General features: G+C 40.6%; 1 long non-coding RNA gene, 1 other non-coding gene and 1 pseudogene across 2 annotated transcripts; 2 read left to right on the forward strand and 1 right to left on the reverse strand.

Moving 5' to 3' along the window:
- Positions 1-4: 4 nt before the first annotated feature.
- LOC148164041 (uncharacterized) lies at positions 5-19,056 on the reverse strand. The gene is made up of 4 exons (XR_015768293.1): positions 18,150-19,056; positions 10,919-10,993; positions 4,535-4,614; positions 5-376 (listed from the first exon to the last, which is right to left on the reverse strand). It is a non-coding gene; the product is annotated as an uncharacterized LOC148164041 (long non-coding RNA).
- On the forward strand, positions 14,750-14,883 carry LOC114209370 (small nucleolar RNA SNORA70). The gene has a single exon (XR_003609342.1). It is a non-coding gene; the product is annotated as a small nucleolar RNA SNORA70 (small nucleolar RNA).
- On the forward strand, positions 14,751-15,266 carry LOC148164042 (large ribosomal subunit protein uL16-like; annotated as a pseudogene).
- Positions 19,057-20,854: the final 1,798 nt, after the last annotated feature.

Consider the following 20,854-nt stretch of genomic DNA (forward strand, 5'->3'; position numbering starts at 1 on the left):
CCCCGCCCCGCGAGCGCGATGCCAGGTCTTGTCCTTCAGCCAGGCAGGCACAAGTGACAGCGAGTGGTCAGTGTTATGGTCAACGTTCCCGTGCTGGTGCGTGAGAGCTGGAGGAGCGAGCTGACACAAAGGTCAAGAGGCTTTATTTAGCACCTACTGTATGCAAACGCTCTGCTCCTTCAGGCTCCAGGGCCGGCTTCGAGGGCGCGCAGGCTGTGCGGGAGAGTCCCGCGCTTGATTTAATGTTCGGCTGTTCCAGCCTTGACATTCTTAATGATTTTTGGACAGGGGACCCTACATTTTCATTTCGTACGGGGCTCTGCAAATTAAGTAGCCTGTCCCGGTGAGCGTTCTTGGATTTGACCTTCTCAACAACCTGCAGGAAAATATAATAGTAATACTGGTGTTAGTAACAGCCATAGCTTCTAGTTATGAAATACTTACGTGTTCTTACAAGAGCTATTCTAAGTGCTTTTCCAGGTGCGATCTCATTGAATAAAACAAGATTATCAAGTGGACATTAGAATAATCCATTTTTAAGATGAAGAAACAATCACAAAGAAATGAAATAAATTGCTCACCAGTGTAGAGCTGGTCAGGGGCAGAATGAGGATCAGACCCCAGACCATAATACTCAAGCACAGAGAAAGTGAGTATCCTGCCTAAGGTCTCACTCTTTGTAGCAGAATCTAAAAATGGAACCCCACATACCTCACTTGAAGGCCCTTGGTGGACCTGTGTGCTGTTCTAAAATTGAACAAAATCAGAAAGATAGCAGCTCTCCTTGGATTCCATCCAGTTATCCTACCTGCATCCATTATTGGCTGAGGATTTCTTGGCCTTGACAATGGTTTCTGTTTTTACAGTTCACATTGCTATATATCCAATCCACAATCACCTCAAAGGCTTTCACTTCGACCATTAAAAAAAAAAAATCCTTAAGGGAAACTAAGGCTTTCGGAAATTTCCTCTTAAAATATAGTATCATTTGTAGTAATCCATGCTTTCAAGTTGCAGTTTTTCCTTGCAGTGGAATTACTACACACTTTTAAACTTTTCAATAAAAAGACACTGCCCGGGGAAACACATAAATTGATGAAATTCCAAGGCATCTGGCAGAGAACCAAGCTGAGAAAGTCCCTTCCTTCTTAACTCTGCATCCAGTTGTTTCAGAATTCAATTTTATGAAGTCAAATTCTGCTCACTGTAATCAACTTTGTAATTCTTCTTCACAACACAAGATATGAATTCCCACAGTCTTTTTAAAAGTCAGTGTTGGTTGGAGCACCTGGCTGGCTCAGTTGGTAGAGCACGTGACTCTTGATCTCTCAGGGTTGTGGGTTTGAGCCCCATGTTGGGTGTAGAGGTTACTCAAAAATAAAAATCTTTAAAAAAAATTAAAAAGTCAGGGGCACCTGGGTGGCTCAGTCAGTTAAGCATCTGCCTCTTAATTTCAGCTCAGGTCTTGACCTCAGGGTCATGAGTTTGAGCTCCGCTTTGGGCTCCACGCTGGGCATGGAGCCAACTTAAAAAAAAAGCGCTGGTGATGGATGCATTCATTAACTAGATGGGAGGAATCCTTTTACAATACATGCGATGATCACCACTGTGCACACTTGATATATCTTACAATTTTACTTGTCAATATACCTCAATAAAGCTGAAAAAACAAATATGCACAATAAAAAATTTTATTCAGCGTTAAGTAGATTTTTCTCTAAGTGACAGCAATGCACTTTTGTGTAAGTGGGAGCAGACAAAGTGCTTGGCTTGCCCCCACCCAGATGCCTTTGAACTTTCTGGGATGCCAAGACATGAGCCAAGTGAGCCTTTAAGGCAGCATCTGATGATGTGTCTTTGAGGGTTGAGAGGGAGGATGGAGTCTGGATGTAGGTCTGAGCTGGAGCCTGGAAGGGACGAGCTGGTATGATGGTGACAGACCAGGCAGGCTGGCATCAGGGCGCCCCAGGCGGGATGATGGTTTAAGCAAGGGAGAGAGGTCCAAATGCACAAAGCAAGTTCCAGCCCAGATTTCTCACCAAACTGCGTGCCTGGACAATTTATATTATATCCCATCATACCTCAATACAGACTTCTATTTTTCTTTGTAACATCAAGAAAGACCAAAAGCTACCAGCTGTGTGACCTGGTACATCTAAGTGCATCTTCCAGGTTAGATGCCAGGCTGAGTTTGGGCCATGGTGTGTAGGAACTCTTCCGCTGCCCAGGTTTTGGAAGAGGGACGTTGGGAAGCTTGCACCTGGAGGAAGACAACGGGGCAACAAGAGGTGGGATCTGTTGGAGGAGATGGAGGCGGAGCGAGGAGGTCTTCCAGAGGGGCTGTCATGGAGCAGCTGAGGGCTGGCCCTCGTGCCATGGGGGTGCAGATGGGGAGGTGGGGGAAGGTCTGGAGTCCCCAAACTTCCAGCCAGGCTGGAATTGGGGTGAAGCCTGAGAGGTAGCGAGGAGATAAAGCAGAGGAGGGAGGAAGAGAGAGAGTTCAGCTTGGGACAAATTTAGTCTGAGGTGCTGATAGGGGAAGGCAAACATTTTGCAGTTCGGGAACAGGAAGTCCTGGGCACATCCAGCTTAAACCAGAATTTCCAGCTCATTCGGCTATAATGTTAAATTTTATCCTGAAATATGTTTATAAACATGGCCCTGCTGAGGTATATGTTAAATATCCTCTTGGAGATGAGATAAAAATGCCTCATGAGTAGCTCTGGGAGGCAGTGAAGAGCTTTCTCTCTCCTGGCACTTGGGCTTTTATTTTGGAGCTTTCTTGTAATGTCACAAGTTTATTGCTCTGGTTTCTCCTTTTGTTGGTTTGCTTGTTTGTCCTGCAAATATACGTTTCTCATAGGAAAATTTGTAATACGATAACTTTGGGGGCTTTTACACTTGATCTTAGCCAAAAGGCCGAGAAGCGATAATAACTTTGCGGGTTTTTGACTTATATTTCAAAACCTGTCGCTGAAACCACTCCTATGACATTTTAGTTGTCTGAAGATTGTTTTAAAAGTCCATATTTGATTTAAATATTTCTCTAAACAACTGAATGAAACATGGCCAAAGGCTGCAAGCAATTAGTGTAGTTGAAAGCATCAGATTGTGAAATTGTGAAATTCTCTGAAGAAAAATGAAGCAATAATGCTCAGAAAAATATTTTGGCTGTTGTACAGCAATAAAATCTTTAAAAGAGAAGTTTACAATATTGAAAGAATATCACTGCTATATTAATTCCATAGATGTGTTACTGAAAAATTAGAACTGATCCATATAGTTGGCAGAATTTTTCCCAGACAAAAGGCAGCCCTCCTTGGGAGCTAGAAATAATAGACTACCAAGTGAAAGTGTTATCAGGTCAAGCATTTCCCCTGCTGTAACAAAACTGGCAATCAGTAGATTTCCCCTTAACTGAAATCAGACTGTAAATGAGATCTAGTTCTTTTCGTATGTATGGGGGGCAGGGGGTGGGGGGACCACCAGCAAAGTATAAGCTTGTATGAGAGATCTTTTCCTTGTTTAAAAATAGTAAAAGTCCTTGGGTTTATCCCAGGACTTTGAGGCCCTCAAACATAGGTTAAGTGGACAGACTCTGGAGTCAGGCTGCCTGGGATGAAACCCTGGCTTTGCCATTGCCTGGCCTTGTGATCTTGGGTAAATTTCTCCACCTCCTTGGGCCTCTTTCCTGGTGTGTACTGTAGAGGGAATAATAGTAGTTAACCCACGGGATTGTTGTAAGGATTACATGAGTTAATGCCTGTGAAGTACCCAATACAGAACCTGGGACAAAGTACAAAGTGTTAGCTGTTAGCACTGTTCTTTTAAAACACAAGAGTAGTAAATTTCCTCTCAAAACACTGCAAAAAGGACTAGAAAAGCAAAATTGTTTACTCTTATTCTAAATTGCTTAGAACTTTGAAAGATCATTATCTTTTTTTTTTTTAAGGTGGGGCGGGGCAGTGGGGGAGGGAAAGAGAGACTCTCAAGAGAGAATCTTGTGGAGCTCGATCTCATGACCCTGAGATAATGACATGAGCCAAAATCAAGAGCTGGACACTTAACCCACTGAGACACCCAGGCGCCCTGGAAGATCACAGTCTTAAAAAAATTTTTTTAAACTACTCAGTATATACGAACAAATTCTTAAAGCACTTTCTTTACTTTGAAAAATCAGGATATTGGAAAGGGTTTGTAGGTAGCAACTAGCAGCAACAGAAGTGCCTTATCTCCAAGAACTTAGAAATCAATTGGCCTCATTCGATTAAACCAAAGTAGAGATATGCAAGATACTAAAGACACTATTTCCCCAGCCAAGACAGGACTGTAACTTAATTGAATACAGTAACACGCATAAAGAGGGAATGTGGTAATCACAATAGAGGTTATTGTACAACGGGAACTTAGGGGAAACGCCCCGGATCTCAAATGTTAATGTCTTGTCCACTTGATACTTTATTTCTCATCAAAATTAATAAATAAGCTTTGGAGATTTTAGAAGATCCAGATTCCACCCTCAGAGCCTACAAACCTGTGGCTATGGTCTCCCCATCCATTCACAGGACATGTTAGGAATGTTCCAGGAACAGGACCCTAATGTCACAGCATACTCTAAAACAGCAATGAAAAAAAAAAAATGAATGCAGTTCTTCGGGTTCTTTTTGCTCCTACAAGTTGGACCAATTGGTCTTAAAGGACCCATGTTAAAAATTCCACCAAAAGGGGTGCCTGGGTGGCTCAGTTGGTTAAGTGACTGCCTTCGCCTCAGGTCATGATCCCAGGGTCCTGGGATCGAGCCCCGCATCAGGCTCCCTGCTTGGCTGGAAGCCTGCTTCTCCCTCTCCCACTCCCCCTGCTTGTGTTCCCTCTCACACTGTCTATTTCTCTCTGTCAATTAAATAAATAAATAAAATCTTAAAAAAAATTTCCACCAAAAAATATGATAATTTGCCAAACATTCCATTAAATCAACTTTCAAAAGCAAATGTGGTTTCTAAATTAAGCAAAATCCCAGCTTCTGCTGGATCTTTAAAATGTCTTTATTATTTTGGAAAATCTTATGGGTTTGGGTGGGAGAGTGTGGGATTTTCCTGACCTCATTTTAGACACGCTTTAAATTTCTTTTAAAATAATGCCAACTTTCTTTCAAAAAGCAACAAATAATTCTTGTTAATAAAACGTTTATAAAAGTTGAGGGTGAAGAGTTTCTCATATGCACTGCTCTGGCTTCTCAGGATTGGTCCTGGCTTCCTGCTGAGGTTTTCACAGAAGTAATCAAAAACATTTTGATGATTTTTCTGATTCAGACCAAGCTAGATTTTATTACCAACTGAGGTTGAACCAACTGTATTATATATAATATATATTAAAACTGTAATATATAAATAAAGTGATCCTCAGCTACTCCTCTCAACAATATCATAAAAAAAATTAGCCTAATTTTTGAAAAAAGATTTTATCTTCTGATTCCAGAAATTTGGCGTCAATTAAAATAACCTCTTTATAAGCTTACATTACTAGTCATAAATGTCCTTGGTCTATAAAGCTTCCTCTAGTAGAAGAGAAAGAGAAGGAAGCAAAATACAGAAAGCTGAGCACTCAGGTAATCCTTTTTCTTTTTTTTTTTTTTAATGAATGCCTTAGCTCTTCCCAGGGACGGATATCTCTTGAGGTCGTTCCTCAAAGTTTCATCGATACAAAACACTGATTTATGAGGGGAAACTGCCTTTATTTCATCAGCTAAATCAGCCACAATTACTTAATACCTGCTCCACACAGAGCAGTGATCAGAATGGACAGTGAGTTAAAAACAGAGGAAAAGGTATTTTAGTCTAAGCTCCAGGACCATTTTATAACATGTATGTGGAGAAAAAAAGAACCCTCTGAATCCATTGCCATATGTTGCAGTGTTCACACATAGCCACAAAACCGCCTGACTTGCCCCACAGCAAAACCAAAGCCAGGGCCCAGGCTTGTGTTTCCATTTTGACATCACAACCATCTATGTGGCAGAGACTGGTTAGCTATTCACTAAGCCTGGTTAGGTGTGACTTTGAATTCTGGCCTTGAGTATGTGGGTGGAAGTGAAGCGCATGACTTCCGGGTTTGGTCCCTAAAAACCTCTTGTGGGATTCTGTGTGCCCTCTCTTCTCCTGTCTTCTGGCGAGATCCTGATTCCAGAATGACCTCCACATATGAGAGGTGGTAGAGCCTCCAACAGCCTGTATCCCTGAATGTCTGCATAGAGCAGATAAGCCATCACCTCCCACACACCCATCCCGGCCACCTGGACTTCTAAGAGTACATTCTATTCTGTTAAACCACTGAGCTCTGGGTGTTTACACGTTATAACAACTAGCATAACCTTAACAATACAATGTGTCATTTTTCAAACACAGAAAACCAAAGCAAAAAGACGTGATCCGGCTGAATTTTGTTGGAGAATGTTAGACATTTATGAAAGGAGATGTATTATGACTTCCTTTTCATTTTTTAAAAGATTTTATTTATTTGAGAGAAAGAGAGACAGAGAGAGAGAGAGCGTGAGCAGGGGAAGGGGCAGAGGAGAGGGAGAAGCCGACTCCCCGCTGAGCAGGGAGCCCAATTCCCCGATTCAGGCTGGATCCCACAACCCTGAGCTGAAGGCAGAGGACTGAGTCACCCAGGCGCCCCTCATTTTCATTTTTTTAAAGCAAAAAAATAAAGCATTTGAATAGTGAGTAAAACTAAACCTGTAAGTATAGATACCATTAGAAGAAAACATGGAGAGATAACATTATTGAAGGGGAATTATTTTTATTTTTTTTTTTAAGATTTTTATTTATCTGACAGAGAGAGACAGAGAGAGAGAGGGAACACAAGCAGAGGGAGTGGGAGAGGGAAAGGGAGAAGCAGGCTTCCTGCAGAGCAGGGAGCCGGATGCAGGCTCGATCCCAGGACCCTGGGATCATGACCTGAGCTGAAGGCAGACACTTAACTAAGACTGAGCCACCCAGGCGCCCCAGGGGAATATTTTTTTTTTTTTTAAACCAATCTGTAGCACAAGTAGCTGCGCCCGCCCACCCGGTCCCCTATGCCGTGCACCAGAAGAGCATCTGTCTAGAGGGAAGGCCCTTCATTCATCCAATAAGGTTTTCAGTGTATGGTTTCCCACAGAGTCACCCTCCCTCCCTTTTTTCTGTGTAACACTTCAGTGAAATTTTACAGGGAAGCAAATATATAAAACACATCATCTTGGCACTGCTCTGGTTGCAGTGAGGTTGAAAATCTGGCTCCAGGCCCAAACTGTTCCAGGCATCCCTGGAAACAACCTAACAAAACCCCAGCGGCACTTAGGAGCATAGTTTAAAAGCCACAGTTTATATTAATTCAATCACGAGACAGCAGGTACAGTGAGACTAAGCATCCTTAGTTTCTCTTATAATGATTGCCTTGTCATCTAACCAGTTTATCTGCATTTTTGGAAATGATTTAAATTTTCAACCTGTGTAACATCCTACATAATAGACTCCATTTTCCTTTAAAATATTTTTTTTACATTCATCTTTCTTCCATTTTTTGCTACCATCAGCCTAGTTCAGGCCCGGATTGCATGACTCCTTTGTCTGAGTTTCTCTGCAATTCCCCAGTCCATCCTGCACACATTCTCTCTCTCTTTTTTCAGAGCTTTATTTATTTGAACGAGAGAGAGAGAGAGAGCAGAAAGGAGGGGCAGAGGGAGAGGGAGAGAGAAACAAGCAGACTCGGCACTGAGCTTGGGGCTTGACGCAGGGCTCCATCTCACGACCCTGAGATCACAACCTGAGCGGAAACCAAGAGCTGGACAATTAACCAACTGTGCCACCAAGGTGCCCCTGCACACATTCTCTTGAGAGTCTATTCTCTATTCAGCAGGATGAGTGGACTTTATGGAATATAAATTGGAGCAGGTCACTCTTGCTCAAAACCTTCCATTGGCTGCCCATCACACTTTGAATAAAAATCCAAAGGCTTTTCAGTAGCCCCCAAGACTCTTCATGACCTGGCCTCATCTCTACTCCCCTGGCTACTCCATCTACACCTTCTTGTTTTTGCTCACACTTGGCAAGTGTGGTCCCAGCGGGGACCACTTTCCCTTTGCCTCCTCCTCTCACTTTCCCGATTGGCCACGTGGTTCACTGATGTATTTCATTCAGGTCTGTGGTCAGATCTGACCTGCTCACAGGGCTTTCTCAGTCTATTTCCATTCTATTCTGTCTTAAATAGTCTCTTCTTCTACCCCACTACCCAGAGCATATCGCTTCCTGACGTTAAATCATACATGGACTTGTTCGTTTCCCCTCACTGGATATAACCTCCTTGAGGATGGAATTTTTATTTTGCTCATTACTATATCCCAAACACCTAAAACAGTACATAGCATGTATTTTTTTCTCAGTAAATAATTCTATAAATGAATAAATGAATACCCCAGAGAGTGCACAGGACCTGATTATTACCCTTTTCTGCTCAAAAACATTCAGTCCCAACATTATCAAGCTATGTTTCCCTTTTGCAGCCTTCTTTCCCGTCTCAGAGTCCCCTGGATGTTGATACAGCAACATGGATGACTTTCAAAGGTATTACGCTGAGTGAAAGACACGAGTCTCAAAATGTCAATATTGTATGATTCCATTTATATGACGTTCTCAAAAAGACAAAACTATAAGGACAAAGAACAAGATCGGTGGTGCCAGAAGTTATGGGTGGGGATAGAGGCTACTTTATAAAAGAACAGCAGCGGGGGGGGGGGGCGGATTTTGGGGGGATGATAGAACTGATCTGTGTCCTGATTGTGGTGTTTGTCAAGAATCTATACATGTGTTGAAATTCATAGAATTGTACTCCAAAAGAAAATAGTCAAGCTTATCATGTGATAATTTAAAGAAATAAAATATAAATATGTAAGAAAAATACTTTTTAGTCCTGTGGATCCTAAGATCCAGAAAATTTGAGTTTTTGCTGTCCCCCACCTCTTGCTATGATTTTCCTGCCCCCTCCCCACCCTCTCCTGTGTAACCTCTCCTGTTTCTGTTCCCTTTGTTAAGTCTTTCTCTACTGGACTCTCCAGTCCAGTCTTTTACAACAGAACTGCCAGACTGATCTTTCTAGAACATGACTTTTACCACTTCCCTCCTCAGAAACTCCCTATCACCTACAGCAGTGGTTTCTAAGCCTTTCTCCTTTTAAAGTCAATGAATCTTTGTTCAACTGGAATTTTTCTCAGGAGCCCAGTATGCAGATTAGACCAATTTGGAGATTTCCCTGGTTCACCTAGTTGACTAGGGGTGGGGTGCTAGAGTCCCGCTAAAGGGCCTCCCCATGACCCCCATCTTACACACCACCCCAAACCCCCAAAGTACCTCCACAGAATCCCAGGAACTCCTAGAAGCACAGATTGAGAACCAGGAGTCAACAGGACAAAGCTTAACTTTTTAGAGTTGTGTTTCTGATCTCTGAGATCTTACTACTCGTCCTAAAGAATTTATGGGACCATGGAAAAGGCAGAGGACTTGGAAGCTTTTCGGTTCAAGCCCCAATCCAGCCACTGACTAGCTGTGCGGATCTTGTTGAGCTTCTATTGCCCCATAGACCAAGTTAATGTAGTAATAACCTCTCTCATAGTGCTCTTGTGATGACATGACATAGTATGTTAATTCTTCTGTTTTGCAAAATGTATGATAGAAAAGTATTATTATTATTATGGGAGGCAATGTAAGTGGTGGCAAAACTATGGGTTTCGGCCCTTTTGACCTTGTTTAAATACAGGTGCTGTTGCTTGCTACTATTGGAGTTTATTCTCTCAGTTTATTATTGCATGTGTAAAATGGAGAGAATATACTATCACATTAGGACATGAAAACCTTCAGGGGATGCCTGGGTATTTCAGTTAAGTTAAGCGTCTGCCTTTGGCTCAGGTCATGATCCCAGGGTCTTCATGGGCTCCCTGCTCAGCGGGGAGCCTCCTTCTCCCTCTCCCTCTGCCCCTCCCCCTGCTCATGCTCTCCTGCTCGCTCTCTCAAATAAATAAAATCTTAAAAAAAAAAAAAAAGGAGGGGCGCCTGGGTGGCTCAGTTGTTGGGCGCCTGCCTTCGGCTCAGGTCATGGTCCCAGGGTCCTGGGATCGACCCCCACATTGGGCTCCCTGCTCAGCGGGAAGCCTGCTTCTCCCTCTCCCACTCCCCCTGCTTGTGTTCCCTCTCTTGCTGTGTCTCTGTCAAATAAATAAATAAAGTCTTTAAAAAAATTTAAAAATAAAAAATAAATTAAAAAAGGAAAAGACAATCTCCAGAAAAAGAAGAGGGGTCTCTCCTTCGATAAGCCTTTTTTTTTCTACACTGTGGCTTATTCATTCCTCAATTAGAAGCCTGAACCTCCCGCTACCCTTCACCCACTTTGCCCATCCCCCCCCCACTCTTCCTTCTGGCAACCATCAGTTTGTTCTCCGCATTTATAGGTCTAATTCTGCTTTTCGTTTGTTTATTCATTTGTTTTGTCTTTTAGATTCCACATGTGAGTGATCTGTATGGTATTTGTCTTTCTCAGTCTGACTTATTTCATTTAGTATAATATCCTTTAGGTATTACCCTTGGAGTCCTGTTGCTGAGACAGGCTCCTCAATATAATAAAATATTCCTCCATTCCATGAAGAATTTCTGTCTACAGTGCCTACAGTCTACAATGTGGAATATTTTCAATCAATTATTTTAACTGAAAATAAATTGTATCATTTGGTTCTTACTTAACAACATAATTATATCTCTAGCAACCCATCTGTAACATTAAGTAGCAGGATAATTGAACACCTAACTGAAATTAACGCAGTTAATTAGTAACAAAGCTGGGATGGGAATTCAGATTCCTTGCCCAGTTACTAACTCTTTGAACAAGAACCCACCTTACTAATGGAAGGTGGCTGGTAGGTCTTCTTTAAGATCACCATTATTGGGGCTTCAGAAGTTCAAATCACATTCTATTTGGGAATTGATGAGAAAAGAATAGAAATATAGAATTAAGGCATACTTTTACAGATCAGTATAAAATTGCGCCTCATTTAATTTGAAACAACTTATCAGTACTGCAATCAAAGACCAGGCAAGAATTGAGATAATTTACATGAACAGATTTTGGATTTCACCAAGATAGCAAAAACAATTTTTGTGTCATCCCTCTGGTTGGAAGAATGAGCCAGTTCATTCTTGTCAAATCACTTCCATCTGTTCACAAAAGTAATTTCCCTTCAAAATAACTACCCACTTGTTTTCAGCTGGTTGGTGGCCTGAAACATGAGAGGCTTCCATTTCGTTACTGGATTTGCTGATGTTCAGCCCTATGAACCAAAGTTCTTAGAGAAGACTCTCTTTCTCAGTGTAATGTTCAGCCTGTTGTAAAATTCCATGAATTCGTGTGTGCCCAAAGATACCAAATGTAATGATACAGAAAAACAATCCCTATTTCTGCCCCACCTATTCTAGATCATTATTCTAAAATGTAGCGATATTTAGAGCTGAGTTTTTTTTCTACTTCTACTAAGACTTCAACATATTAATGATTGATAATATGGCTTATGATCCATATAATCTCATGACTCAAATTTCTAATGATAGTATAGTTACTCATTTTTTTCAAGATTCATTCATTTGAGACACAGAGATACAGAGTGAGAGAGCATGAGCAGGGGGAGAGGCAGAGGGAGAGGGAGAAGCAGGCTCCCCGCCGAGCCAGGAGCCTGATGTGGGGCTCGATCCCAGGAGCCTGGGATCATGACCTGAGCCGAAGGCAGACACTTAACCATCTGAGCCACCCAGGCACCCCAGTATATTTACTCATTTTTAAAAAATTTAATTACATGTTTACAAATTACACCTACGGCATAATAACTTCAATAAAAGCCATAACTTGAGTTTTGGAATTTAGCAGATTGGAGTTTAAATTATGGCTCTGTCATTGACTACTTGAATGGCCTTGTGCCGTTACTTGAAATCACTGAGACTCAGTGCTCCTGCATGTATAACGGAATACAGGTATTTGCCCCCAGGGTTTCTATGAGGATATTATGCCACATTATGAGTAAAGCACTTAATACCGTGCCTGGAACATAATGCTCCATAAATGGTATCTATTCTGATTTTTTTAAATATTTTATTTATTTGAGAGAGGGAAAGAGAGACAAACAGCATGAGAGGGGAGAGGGTCAGAGGGAGAAGCAGGCTCTCCGCTGAGCTGGGAGCCCGATGTGAGACTTGATCCCAGGACTCCGGGGTCATGACCTGAGCTGAAGGCAGTTGCTTAACCAACTGAGCCACCCAGGCGCCCCTCTATTCTGATTATAACACATCTCTATATGCTTGATACTCACTGATTCTCAATAATTATCATAATATTGAAAATATATGTGAAAGAAATTTTGTTGAATTTTGCTTCTTGCTTTATATTTTAAATAGCTTTCTGGTTTCCAATTTTTAGGATTTTTAAAATATTTTTAAGATAAGAGTTCTAAATAAGAAAAAACACTCCAAGTACTTTCTCATCTCTTGAAAAAAATCTCCTAATGATAAAGTTAAGGATGACTCAACCCATGTGTACGTGTCAGATTTTTTCCACTTCTTCTAAGGACCCCTGGAAGGTACCAAGCTGGATAACAGATAATTAACATTAAGTGAAGGCTGAGATATGAAGAAAAAAATACAGTATAATGTGCTTCCTCTTTGCCTAAAAAACAAAAACCCTATAAAAAATAAATCCAGTCATGTCTTCCACCAGCTTTGAGAAAAGGAAAGGAGAAAAATTGGTGGGAAAGGAGAAAAATAAGAGCAGGTGTTCTTAACTGTTTTTGTGCTATCAACTTCCCCAAATAGTGTCTTAATTTTTGACATAATGATGAAACAATAATTCAAGATGGCTGAAACAACTGTTATATAATATGAAAAGACCTATGATTTCCCCAGGTGACAAAGGGACAGGTACCACTAATATTGCTGAAGTTTATGGCCCCTATACAAAATTGAAGGAAATACTTTAGGAAGCCATGTAAAAACCTAAAAATGTGCTCATTATAATTGTAACTATATAAATATAGAAGAACATGAAAGGGAATAAGCTGAAAAATTGGGACTGAATTATGGACCTTTTAAAACTTTTTTGCCAATATTGCTGCAATTACAAATCATCAAAAATCGTCAAACCATAATAATTTACAATTGACATAAAAAATTGAAGGAAATAATAAATTTCAATTTAGGATTAATGAAAATGAAGATGAAACTTTTTCCCAGTCAAGTTTACAGACTGCCTGGATACGTCTGATGAACCCCCTGGACACCACTTGTTTCATTTCTGTATTGAAGGCATACCACGCCCAATTTGTATATTTTTTTTTTTAAGATTTATTTATCTGAGAGAGAGCACGCACAGGGTGGAGCCGGGTGGGGGGGGGGCAGAGGGGGAGAGAGAATCTCCAGCAGCCTCCCGACTGAGCAGAGAGCCCGATCCAGGGCTCAATCTCACACCCCTGAGAATCATGACCTAAGCTGAGATCAAGAGTTGGTCACTTAACCGACTGAGCCACCCAGGTGCCCCCTAATTCATAACTTTTTAAATGTAAGGTATAATTGGAATATTCGTTCCTTTAAATTTTCTGAATCACAGTAAAAATTAATTTGCTATATTAAAATTAACCAAATAAGAAAACAAACATAGTAGTGCTTTTTCTCTTCACGTAAAGGTTAAATGAATGGAAAGCAATTATTTTTATTTTCTTACAAAGTTTTTTCTAGGGCGCCTGGATGGCTCAGTCATTAAGCGTCTGCCTTCAGCTCAGGTCATGATCCTGGGGTCCTGGGATCGAGCCTCACATCGGGCTCCCTGCTATGCAGGAAGCCTGCTTCTCCCTCTGCCTCTGCTGCTTCCCCTGCTGTGCTTTCTCTCTCTGTCAAATAAATAAAATTAAATTAAATTAAAATATTTTCTAGAGTGACTTTTCTATATTGTTAACAAAATTCTCTTTTTTTTACTTTTCCTGAGTTTTAATTTTATTTTCTCATCTATTTTTATATACTTCTATGATAAACCACTATCATATTTTGTTGCAAATATTATATGTATACATAAAATTTCAGCCAAGAAAGGAACGAGGACATAATTTTTTTGTCATTGACCTTACTGCATTTTGCCATGACAGACACCAGAATCCTAGTGGTATAATGATTTTAAAGTTGAAACCACAAGAATGTGTGCAGTCAACAATGAAAATTATACTCTGCCAGTTTTATTTTTGTTTTTTTTTTGCTGAAATCTACTTTGCTAAATAGTACAGGAGGAAAATCCAGCCACTTTACTATGCTAAAGGATCTCCCCCTTGTGCCTAAACTTTGTATTGAACTCAAAAGGATTGAAAGTCACGATATATGGCATGAATTTAAAAAAAAAAAAAAAAAGAGTAAGGAAAAATGAGACTTTCCTTCTCATATCAAGCAGTTTCTCAATATTGAGGGTTTGGGGTTGTAAGTCTAATACAAATACCATTCTAGCAGGACCAGAATAATTGGATAGCTTCAAATAATTTGCAGTAACTGAAGACTTACAAATCTTAATGGGAGTTAGTTGTCCAAAGATGTTCATTCAGCCTCTTTTATAATAGCAAAAGTTTTGAACAATCTACGTAACAAAAGAAAATACGATGTAGCTCTATGATGAAATGTTTATAGCCATTAAAAATCACATTTTTGATCTGCAGCCAATTAAGCCGACTGTGCTCTTTGTCCATGGGGGCCCAGTGTGCCATGGCTGCAAACAGTAGCCTCCTTGGTAGTGTATACAGCCTGTTGATTGTATGGGTTGCCCCAAGGGACCTTGGAGACAGCCCTTTCCAGTGGATATTGAGGTCTGACCTCATGCTATCTCCAATCTAGGCTGCAGACAGGTATGCGGGGTGCCTTTGGAAAGCCCCAGGGCACAGTAGCCAGGGTCTACATTGGCCAAGTCATCATGTCCAACCATACCAAGCTGCAGAACAAGGAACATGTGATCGAGGCCCTACACAGGGCCAAGTTCAAGTTCCCTGGCCTCCAGAAGATCCACATCTCCAAGACATGGGGCTTTACTAAGTTTAACGCGGATGAATTTGAAGACATGGTGGCTGAAAAGGGCTTATCCCAGATGGCTGTGGGGCCAAATACATCCCTAATCGTGGCCCCTTGGACAAATGGAGGGCTCTGCACTCATGAGAACCTCAGCACTGCCCCCTCCCTATTCATGCCCACCAATAAAACCTACTTCCTGTCAAAAAAAAATCACATTTTTGAGGCAAAGGGAACAAAAACAAAAATGAACTAATGGGACTTCATTAGGATAAAAAGCTTTTTGCATAGCCAAGGAAACAGTCAACAAAACTAAAAGGCAACTGGGGCGCCTGGGTGGCTCAGTCGTCAAACATCTGCCTTCGGCTCAGGTCATGATCCCAGGGTCCTGGGATCGAACCCCGCATTGGGCTCCCTGCTCCGCGGGAAGACTGCTTCTCCCTCTCCCACTCCCCCTGCTTGTGTTCCCTCTCTCGCTGTGTCTCTATCAAATAAACAAAATCTTAAAAAAAAAAAAAAAACTAAAAGGCAACCTATGGAATGGGAGATATTTGCAAATGACATATCAGATAAAGGGCTAGTATCCAAAGTCTATAAAGAACTTATCAAACTCAATACCCCCCCAAAAAAATACTCCAGTCAAGAAATGGTCAGGAGACACAAACAGGTATTTCTCCAAAGACATACAAATGGCTAACAGGCACATGAAAAAATGTTCAATATCAGTCAGCATCAGGGAAATAGAAATCAAAATCACAATGAGATACCACCTTACACCTGTCAGAATGGCTAAAATTAACAAGTCAGGAAACGACAGATGTTGGCGAGGATGCGGAGAAAGGGGAACCCTCCTACACTGTTGGTGGGAATGCAAGCTGGTGCAGACACTCTAGAAAACCGTATGGAGGCCCCTCAAAAAGTTAAAAATAGAGCTACTCTATGACCCAGCAATTGAACTACTAGGCATTTATCCAAAGGATACAAACATAGTGATTTGAAGGGGCACACGCACCCCAATGTTTATAGCATCAATGTCCACAATAGTCAAAATATGGAAAGAGCCCAGATGTCCATTGACAGATATATATATATATACCTCTTGTGTGTGTATATATATGTACACACACACACACACACACACACAAAAATGGAACATTATTCAGCCATCAAAAAGAATGAAATCATGCCATTCACAACTATGTAGATGGAACTAGAGGGTATTGTGCTAAGTGAAATAGGTCAGTCAAAGAAAGACAAATACCATATGATTTCACTTATATGTGGAATTTAAGAAACAAAACAGATGAACATAGGGGAAGGAAAGGAAAAATAAGATGAAAACAGAGGGAGGCAAACTATAAGAGATGCTGAACTCTAGGAAACAAACTGAGGGTTGCTGGAGGGCAGGTGGGTTGGAGGATGGGGTAACTGGCTGATGGGCATTAAGGAGGGTACTTGATATCATGAGCACTGGGTATTATATGCAACTGATGAATCACTAAATTCTACCCCTGAAACTAATAATACACTATATGTTAACTAAAATGAATTTAACTAAAAATTTTAAAAATCACATTTTTGAAGAATTTTTAACTATGGGAAATTGACCACAATATAATATTGAATAAAGCAGTATTCAAAAATACATATATTTATGGAAAACTCCCAATTATATAATATATACTTCTTATTCATTCAACAAGTATTGTTTGATCTAACTGATCAGGCTAACAGACCCATTTCATCCTTTAGACTTCAATGTAAATAGCATCACCTCAGAGGCTTAAAAAATTATTTCCAATGCTAAAATTCATCACCTATCCATCAGTCATTCATTGCCCCAACCGTGTGTGGGACAAATATGCAGAAGCCACAGTGTGTAGCTGCCCCAAGAAATATACAATTAATGGGATTCAACACTTTAGAAATGTCTTCTGTATGAATGATTTTCCCTCTTATTTTCTAAAAGGTCTGAAAATGGAGTGGATATTAAAGAAACTGGAAGGGAGGAATGTGACCCACCAAGAAAATCAGAAAGGAAGAACAATGTGAATGGTGGTCTCTAAGGGATGGTTTAGCTTAACCTGATGCTATACTCACAACAGCATCTCCCTGTCTGCAGATTACCAAGGAAGGGAAAAGATCAGGTTTTATGGAATATCAGGTGGCCACTAGGGGGTGCTAAAATGCTAATATCCCTGCACGACTCCTTTTCCTAGGGGACTCTGGATTTGAGATTGAATATAGTTCAAGTTGACTAGAAATAACTTTTCTTTTTCCAGTAAAATGGTGAGAATGTGACAGGTCACATGATTCATAGGAGACCAGGGATTAGAAATCCAGTATGTATGAGTCCCAGGCCATTACTGAGTCCCAGGCCATACTGCTACCCAAGGGAAAAAACAAAAACAAAATCTCCAACAAACTTCTATCCCTCCAGCAGGAACTACTTAGCAAATTAGAAAAAAGTAAAATAACAACAACAATAACAACGAAACCAATTAACCAGACAAAAACTTCAGGAGTTGGAAAAAATACTTCATGGTTAAAAAAAATTTTTTTTTCAGACAGTAGGATCCTTTTTTATCTTAGGCATGTAAAAAATGTCTAAATATGGAGAAAAACTTAGAAATACATACATAAAAAGCAATCAGGGTATTTGAAGTTGCTAGGATTATGTTCTTGTTCTTCCCATTTTTTTCCCTCTGCTTTATTCACTTTCTGTAATTTCAAGATATCACTGATTGCTTACCATGGCAGACATTACATTAACGCTTCATTCAGGTTATAAGACATGCATGTGTAGAAGTGTTCAGTCTCCCCAACACCTACCCCCAGTTCAGAAAAGAAAACAAAAATAGTAGAGAGGAGAAGAAAAGTTTTATGGAGGGAGAGGCTCTAAACAAGACTCAGTGGGGGTGTGGGCAGAAACAACTGTCAGAAACATGGGTGGGAGAGAGAATTTTAATTTTTTTACTTTAATTTTATAGTAAATTATACTTTAAGTATAACTCTGAATTATGTTTTTGATCCACTCTGAAGTTCTCTTACCCTTTGAACTATGTTGAGATTGCCTTTTGTGGTGGTTATTTCTTTTATAGAAACGTGACCTTGAGGTTGAACAACACGGGTTTGGGCCTGATAAAGAATCAAAAATATTACTGCATTTTATCCAACACAAAATACTGCCTCAAATTATAGGAATAAAAGCTGGATCCCCTCAACTGTTTAATCAGAAAGTAACATAAACCCATAAAGTATAAACTACCATCCTCCCCTAATTATTTACCTGCCCTTCTTCCATATTTCCATCATAATATATATAAGATACTGGATCTATGTCTTGATAAAAATGTATTGCATGAAATGTAATGGCTGCTTTATCCAGGAGTTACTTCATACTTAACCAAGTATGGTATCTGCAGATGAAACAATTGCAGGAGCTATTTTGGGAAAGTTTCTCCAAGATCACTCAACCCCACGCCCAGTGGACTCCAGAGCCTCAGCTTTCCCCGTTATCCTACTCTGGAGCTATGCCAAACAAAGAAGGGCCAATCATGCTGGGTTGAAATAAGTGGGAGAGCAGAAGACTGTAGGCAGAGCCCTAACCATTGGATGTTTCTCTCTCACTTCAGTGGCCCTGAAGGGGATGTTAAGAAGCAGTTCAGGGCGCCTGGGTGGCTCAGATGGTTGAGCATCTGCCTTCGGCTCAGGTCATGATCCCAGGGTCCTGGGATCGAGTCCCGCATCGGGCTCCCTGCTCCTTGGGAGCCTGCTTCTCCCTCTGCTTCTCTCTCTCTCTCTCCCTCTGTCTCTCATGAATAAATAAATAAAATCTTTAAAAAAAAAAAAAAGTAGTTCAAAAACCAAGGCTTTGCAATGAAAGAAAAAGTAGGTAAAAGGATTTCATCAAAATAGAAAACTTTTGTGCTGTAAACAATGCCATCAAGAAAGTGAAAAGACAGAAGAAAGAAGAAAAAGAAAGAAGAAAGAAAAAAGAAAGAAAGAAAGAAAGAAAGAAAGAAAAGAAAGAAAGAAAGAAAGAAAGAAAGAAAGAAAGAAAGAAAGAAAGAAAGAAAGAAAGAAAGAAAGAAGAAAGAAAAAGAAAGAAAGAAAGAAAGAAAGAAAGAAAGAAAGAAAGAAAGAAAGAAAGAAAGAAAGAAAGAAAGAAAGAAAGAACGAACGAACGCGAAAGAGAAAAGACAAGCCACAGGATGGGAGAAAATATTTGCAAATTATGCATCTGATGAGATGTATGCAGAATATATAGACACTCTTACAACTCAATAATAAAAAGATAATCTAATTTTTAAATGGGCGAAGGTATTAAAGACGTTTCTCCAAAGAAGATATACAAATGGCCAATCAGCACATGCAAATATGCTCTAATATGCTCACCATTAGTCATTAGGGAAATACAAATCCAAACCACAATGAGATACCTCTTCACACCCCGTAGTACACTATAATAAAAAACACAGATAATAACAAGTGCTGACAAGGATATGGAGAAACTGGAGACCTCATGCATTGCTGGTGATGGGAAAAATGGGTGAGTGGGAGTGGGATTGTGATTGCGACATCTGGAGACTGACGGCAGCTACCCCTGTGCTGAGCACAGCATAACGCATGGACTCGTCCAGTCACTATGTTGTACACTGGAACCTAATGTAACACTGTGTGCCAACTAAAGTTCAATTAAAGAAAGTCAACCCAGGGCGCCTGGGTGGCTCAGTTGTTTGAGCGTCTGCCTTCAGCTCAGGTCATGATTCCAGAGTCCGGGGATCGAGCCCCACGATGGACTCCCTGCTTAGCGGGGAGTCTGCTTCTCTCTCCCTCTGCTCATCCCCCTGCTTGTGCTCTCTCGCCCGCTCACTCTCTCAAATAAATAAAATCTTAAAAAAAAAAAAGTCGGGGTGCCTGGGTGGCTCAGTCAGTTAAGCGTCTGCCTTCGGCTCAGGTCATGATCCTGGGGGCCTGGGATCGAGCCCCACATCGGGCTTCCCGAGCGGGAAGCCTGCTTCTCCCTCTCCCTCTGCCTGCCACTCTGCCTACTTGAGCTCTCTCTCTCTCTCTCTGTCAAATAAATAAATAAAATCTTAAAAAAAAAGAAAAGTCAACCAGTTAAACTACAGGTGGGTCCTACCCCTGCTAAGCATTTTTTAAAAATTCCATCTTGAACCGACTTCCTCTCCCATAGTGCTACTTTTCTTGCTTGCTCATTTGCGTCCTTGCTTTTATAGGAGAGGGTGAACTATTTCTTCACAAATCCTAATTTCATGTTCTTAATAAAACATGATAAAAACACGGAGCACTTGGGTGACTCAATCGGTTGGGCGTCTGCTTTCAGCTCAGGTCATCATCCCAGGGTCCTGGGATGGAGCCCCATGTCAAGCTCTCTGCTCAGCGGGGAGTCTGCTTTTCCCTCTGCCGCTGCCCCTGCTTGTGTTCTCTCTTTCTCTCTCAAATAAATAAATAAAATCTTAAAAGGAAAAAAAATGATAAAAAAAAAAGATCCATTCTCTGGAAAATGTAATATATTACACCATAGCCCACACTGTGGCTATGAAGTCAATATACACATACAATCGTGTTTTAACTTATGTTAGAAAGTATCTACAAACAATTCTAATATGCTCACTATTTTAGTAACTTAATGTTTAAAACAGGAACACATGTAGATAAAAGTAAATTCAAAATGTGCAGCTTTGTGTAAACATTTTACAAAACTTTTTAAAAACACTTAGCAAGGACAT

Source organism: Eumetopias jubatus, unplaced genomic scaffold (assembly GCF_037043125.1).
Source record: "Eumetopias jubatus isolate StellerSeaLion01/CBP00866 unplaced genomic scaffold, mEumJub1_p1.0 scaffold_6, whole genome shotgun sequence".
In the NCBI taxonomy this organism is placed as follows: Eukaryota; Metazoa; Chordata; class Mammalia; order Carnivora; family Otariidae; genus Eumetopias; species Eumetopias jubatus.